General features: G+C 58.9%; 1 long non-coding RNA gene across 1 annotated transcript in view; it reads left to right on the top strand.

The window, feature by feature from the left end:
* Positions 1-2073: 2073 nt before the first annotated feature.
* Positions 2074-5857, top strand: part of LOC107182217 — a 12808-nt gene continuing 9024 nt past the window's right edge. The window contains exon 1 of the long non-coding RNA XR_001512934.1: positions 2074-2084. This is a non-coding gene — a long non-coding RNA (uncharacterized LOC107182217). The remainder of the gene's footprint in view (positions 2085-5857) is intronic.

Here is a 5857-nt window from a genome sequence, read left to right as displayed (position 1 = left end):
CACCGAGAGGCCTCTGAGCTTTGACCAGGAGACCCGCCAATTTGAAAGAAAACCCTTCCTTTCGGTCTTCAGTCATTGCGGGGCTTCTCTCCCTTTCCTGGTGGGACAGAGCGGCTCCCCCAGCCTCGTCTGCGAGGTGCCTGACCCTCGGCGACGGGTGGGGGTGCTCAGGGCTCCCCAGGGCTGGGCGCTGCTCCTCCATCGCAGCTCCGGGGAGAGAGGCCAGGCATGGAGCCCGCTCCCCGCCCTGCGGGGCCGGATGGACCACGGGTGTCGGGGGCACCTTCTGAGCGGCAGGGACGCCCCCGCTGGGCTCTCCCACGGGCCCCACCTCCGGGCTTTGAGGAGGGTGAAGTCAGGAGGGAGGGCAGAGCCCCCGGGCGGGGAGCCCCCCGTTCTGGAGCCACAGCTCCTGGGGGGTGGGATCAGAGTCGGCCCTGCTGCCCCGGCTTGCTGCTCTCCCGAGCTGCTCCTGCTGGGCCGGACGCTCCAGAGCCACAGCCACAGCCACAGCCACAGCCACAGCTGTGTCAGCCCCGCTCGCCCTCTGCACACGGGTCTTGTTCTATACACGCAGCAATAACCCCTCTCCGTGTCTCCCTCCGTTCTGTCCGGGATGATAAAGTTCATTAAGGGAAAAGGCGACAGGAAGGCCGGACAGAAACGGCCGGTCCATCTCCTGGTCGGCGTCCCTTTGAACAACGTGGCCAAGTCGAGCGTTGTTTCCACCTAATGCGTCTTCCCGGCGAGCGTGGACGTGCCTCTTGGGGCGTTTGACGAGTGTTCGTTCCGGAGGGAACCTTTCCATGACTGTTTATCAGGCAACACCCTTAAACCGTCCGCAGCTAAGGACTGGCTGTCAGAGGCAGACATTCCAGCGGATCTTCCATCGTGATGTTTATTTGCACACGTGCATTTGGAACATACGTTGCCAAGAGTCCACGTGTCTTTGGTCTGCGAAGCCAGCCTCAGGGCGGGTCCTCTGGCGCCTGGCCAGCCGTGGGCTGTCCCTCGCTGCCCTCCCCCAGCCCTGCGTGGGCAGGGGAGCTGGCATTCACGTGGTTCGGGCGTGGTTCGGACCCACATGCACAGGGGGCAGCATTTGTGTAAACGTGTGTGTGCACGTGAGAAACCTGTGGCAGAACCGCTGTGTGTGTCATCGTCGGGCCTCGCTCCGGTCCCTGCGTGCTGTGTGGTCTGCAGCTGAGAAGGTGCGGAGGCCCCTGCAGGGCGTGAGGAAGCTGCTCTGTCAGGGTGCCTCCTGCTCCCTGCCGTGTGCCTGTGGACTGTCCGTGGCTGCATGTGTGTGTGGTGTGTAGGAGGCTGCGGCACATGTCGCAGAAGCTAACGGAGTCTGTATCAAAGATATTTAACCTGTTATCGTCACGTGTGCTTTTCCACAGAGATATTTTTCTGTATGTATATGAGAGTATTTTAGGTATCTAACGTAAGTGTATAAACTAGAGGAAAATGTTAAACCTATCCCGGGAGTAGAAAATGCTCGTTCAGATCACGTGGCTAATCTGACTTCGGCCACTCCCTCCTGGAGGAGCAGTGCCTCTGTTGGTGTCTGCATGTGGGGGGTTCCTGGCGTCTTCCCGCCTCCCCTGCTGCACGGCCTGGGGGGCGGGGAGGGTGAAGCTTGGGTTTTTGGTGAAGCTGCTCCCGGCATCACAGAGCAGCCCCTGGTGCCCATGCCCCTGACGGAGACCCCGGGGAAGAGTCTCCTCCCCTCCCCTGCCAGGAAAGGGTCGGAAGTCCAGGCTGCCTGGGGCACAGACCTCGTCTACGTGGCCTTCAGAGTGTCCCCCCATCTTGGTGCAATGCCCCAAGAAACTCAACTTCTAAACCCCTGACAGATGCATTTGGGAGTCATTTTGGGTGGTGGCCACCCAGGGGCCAAGCCTCCCCCAGCAGGTGGGAGAGGATGTCTCGGTGAAGCTAGCGGCCTGGGGAGGCTGGGGTGGAGCTAGAGGTGAAGCAGCCGGGCCTGGGTGGCGGAGCCGGTGCATGTGGATGGGTCACTGTGGAAAGTGGAGGCCTGTGGCTTGACGCCCGGGGAGTGTGAGTTTTAGGTTTTCAACGTTCCTTTCCACAGGCCTGAAAGGGGCTGATGCTGGAGTCCTGGGGGCTTCCTGGACTCGAGGGGGTGGAGGCCGCGATTTCCAGAAGCTTCCTGGAATCTGCTTCACTCACGGCACCTGCAGACGCCCTGAGGAGCTGCCCTGTGGACGCAGCGGACTTGATCCCCGAAGGCGGAGCCGTTGAGAGCTTGTGCGCATCCCCGTGTCCCGTCTGTGGCCGCCACCAGGGTACTGAGCTCGGGGCCCTCCACCCGGAGCAGGTCCAGGCCCTTCCTTAGCCCCCCGCCCTCCTGGCCAAGCAGCAACTTTGTTCCAGAAAGTCCGGGGACCAGCCATGCCAGCGGAAGTGGGCTCCACCCCGTTAGGAAAAGACAGTCTCCATCCTGACTGAGTCCTGTGTTTCCAGTGACGGACGGTCCCAGGGCCGCCGGCCACGTGCCCCGCCCAGCCCTGCCGGGTGCACAGCGCCTGGGGAGGGGATGTCCTGCTGACTGTGATCTACGTCTAGTTTTCCCGGACGGGACTCTGTCGTCTGAGCGGGAAGGGCACTGGAGTCCTAAAAGCCACAGGCTCTGCGTAAACGTGGAACGATGTATTTGTCTCAAGTTGGACGGGGCGGCCCAGGCGTTAGGCCTCTGTTTTGCGGTTTAAAAGGAGATGCGGTTCGTTTTGCTGTCTGTGTCTCTTTGGCACCTTATGATGTGCGAACTGTAAGTCTCACCGACTCGGATGCCGGTGACTGTGTTGTTGTTTTCCTTCGTTAAGCCAGTGGTGACCCCGACGTGCGCGATTCCTGTGTGTCTGCGAGAAGGAGCTGTCCCCTCCCGTGCCCGTGCCCGGCCGCTGGCCTGTGCTCTGAGTCACACAGCCCCCGAATAAAGCCAGAAAAGCCAGCTGTGGCGGTGGGCTCTTTGGGTTCTTTCTGTCCCACCTCCTTTCCGAGCCGGCAGATAAGGCTGTGGTTGTGGAAGGAAAACGATGTAAAAATAACCTTAAAATACCAACCAACCCCCCTCTCAACGGTCCCTGGCCCCCTTCAGACAAACCTGAGCACGAAGCAGACACGAGTCCCGGCCCCATGTGCTTCTGAAACCTGAGGGGTCCGTGTGTGCAGCAGCAGAAATGGGTGGGGGTGGGATGGAAGCGGATGGTCCCACAGACACTCAGGGCGCCTGGCTGCCCACCAGGAGGCTGTCCATTCAAACAACCTCAAACCTTCACTGTTAACCCCTCGGGCCGACAGCAAACCCGCCCGGGAGCCGCCACCTCAGTTCCCACCGTAAGTGTAGCACTTCCTCTGCCCTGGTTTCACGGTAATTCTTCCTGTTTCATCACGGATTTATCTAAACACGACCAGGCCTCAGTCCTCTGTTTGGCTTGGACAGTCGTCAATGGCTAGAGCACATTTTAAAAACTGACTCCCCAACCTCGTGACTTGGACTCTAAACCAGCGGCCCCATTTGTGAGAAGATAAACATCAGATGCCCTTTTCTTGGTGGTTATTTGAAGTTTTAAAAAATAAATTAAATGTCATTAAAAACAGAGAAACTGTGCCCCGCTTTCTCCGAGACTGACAAGGTCCCCGTCCCAACTCGCCGGGATGAGGAATCACTGGTATAAAACCGTGAATAATGCCTATTTAAGTGCCAACATAATCAAGGCACTATTTTATTCTAGAACATTCATTATCTTTCCTCTAATTACAGAAGTCATACTTGTTAATGCAGAAAATTCAGCAAGCACCAGAAAACACAAAGAAAATGAAACCACTTAATAGAGAGATTCTCCCACTCAGAAATAAACGTTCCATTCTGTGCTACCTTTCCTGGAATTCTTCTGTGTGTGTGTGCCTGTGACTGTGTGTGCCTGTGCTTGTGTGTGTGCCTGTGTGTGTGTGCCTGTGCCTGTGTGCCTGTGCTTGTGTGTGTGCCTGTGCCTGTGCGTGTGTGCGTGTGCTTATGTGTGTGCTTGTGTGTGTGTGCCTGTGCCTGTGCGTGTGTGCTTGTGTGCGCGCATTCCAGTATTATTTAATTGCTAATATGCACCAAGCTCTTCTCATGTGCAGGCACAGTTCAATAACATAATTTACATAAATCGTCCCGCTTATATTTTGAATGCTTTAAATCAGATTTCTTTATGCACACACACACACACATATTGAGATATATGTAGATATATATAATAGATATATATGTTGAAAAATATATATTTTTATTGATTTCAGAGAGGGAGAGGGAGAGAGAGAGAAACATCGATGATGAGAGAGGATCATGGATCAGCTGCCTCCTGCACGCCCCACACGGTATCAAGCTGCAACCCGGGCCTGTGCCCTGACTGGGAATCGAACCGTGACCTCCTGGTTTGTAGGCTGATGCTCAACCACTGAGCCACGCCGGCCAGACAAAATATTTATAAATGTAAGGACTGCATTGTATCCCACTGTCTGAATGCATCCTAGTTTCCCTGATTTATCTAAACAGTTCTGAATGGGTGCATGTTTAAGTTGCTTCAGAGTGTCGCCTTGGTGGAAAGGGCTGTGAAGAATGTCCTAGAGTCTAGACCACTGATCTCGGGCTCATCGCCGATGGCCATGGGGGCGCTGTGTGAAGATTTGCTCGTTTCCCCCTCTTCCATGGGCTGGAGCACCGGGAGGCCCCTGTGATTCTGAAGGATTTGGGCGGTAAGAGGCTCCCCCGCAGATGACTGTGGGCCGCACCCCCAACCCCCCCACCCTCCGCCCAGGGTCACGGTGGTCTGGAGGCTGCGGGTTTGCGGGATTTGCTGTGGCGCCGGGAGTGCAGCGTGGGCCGCCCAACAGCAGGCGAGCTGGGCACACGCAGGTGCGTGTGGGAGCCTGGATGTTGGTCGGTAACGGGCTCAGCTGCCAAGACTTAGAGGCCAAAGCCCCGGGGCTCCCACGAGAGGTTCCTCCTCCCTCCTGTCAGCAGCCCGGTCTGTGGCAGGGCTCACCTGGCCTTTCCCGTGGAGGAGGCTGCAGCTCCCACCGTCTAGCTTGCGTCCAGCCCGCGCGCCAGGGGCGGCCAGGAGGCGGGTTCCAGGCCAGCCCAGGGAGACCAGGCGTCCGCTCCCACGCTCTCCGCTCCCCTCCCCTCCTCTCCACCGGCCGGACTCCGCTCTCTGATCAGGTACCGCCAGGAGGCTGGGCAGGGCGTCTGTCCCTGGGGGGCCCCATCTCGCTGAGCGGGGTTGGGGTGGGGTGGGGAGCTGAATTGGGGCCAAGCAGCACCGGGGGGAGGGGGGGAGCTCCCGGCTCCTGGGAAAGTACCCAGAGGCCCCAACGCCGTGCCTGCCTCAGGTGTCCCCTTAGGAGACTGTGTAGCTGGTTTGCGAGGAGGAAGCCAGGGTTTCGGCCAAGGTGACAGCAAGGAGGCAATGTGGTGCCAGGTGGGGGGCACGCTGGTCCCTGCTGGGGCCGGGTAGGGCCCAGGGACCTGCAGAGCTCTGAGCTGCAGAGGCGGCCCTGCCCACCAGGGGGCTCTGGGGGGGCCACCAGGAGGGGCTGCGAGACGGCTGGCTGGGTGAGTGGGTGGGTTGGGAGCATTTGGGGCACCTGGAAGAGGCCAGGGAATCAGCTAAGACTGGCTTTGTCTGATGGCTCCAGTGCCGGCAGCTGAGGTGCCAGGTGTGGTGGGGGGCAGGGTGGCACCAGCAGGAAGAGGGGAATGAAAGGCCCGGCTGGCCGACCAGCGGGGTGATCACGGGGTCCTGCGCCACCCCAGGCCCCCTATCTTCCTCGGCTGCAGAGGGGCCGG

Source organism: Myotis davidii, unplaced genomic scaffold (genome assembly GCF_000327345.1).
Source record: "Myotis davidii unplaced genomic scaffold, ASM32734v1 scaffold170, whole genome shotgun sequence".
In the NCBI taxonomy this organism is placed as follows: Eukaryota; Metazoa; Chordata; class Mammalia; order Chiroptera; family Vespertilionidae; genus Myotis; species Myotis davidii.
The sequence above is the reverse complement of the archived record's forward strand: the minus strand, read 5'-3'. Positions and strand labels throughout refer to the sequence as shown.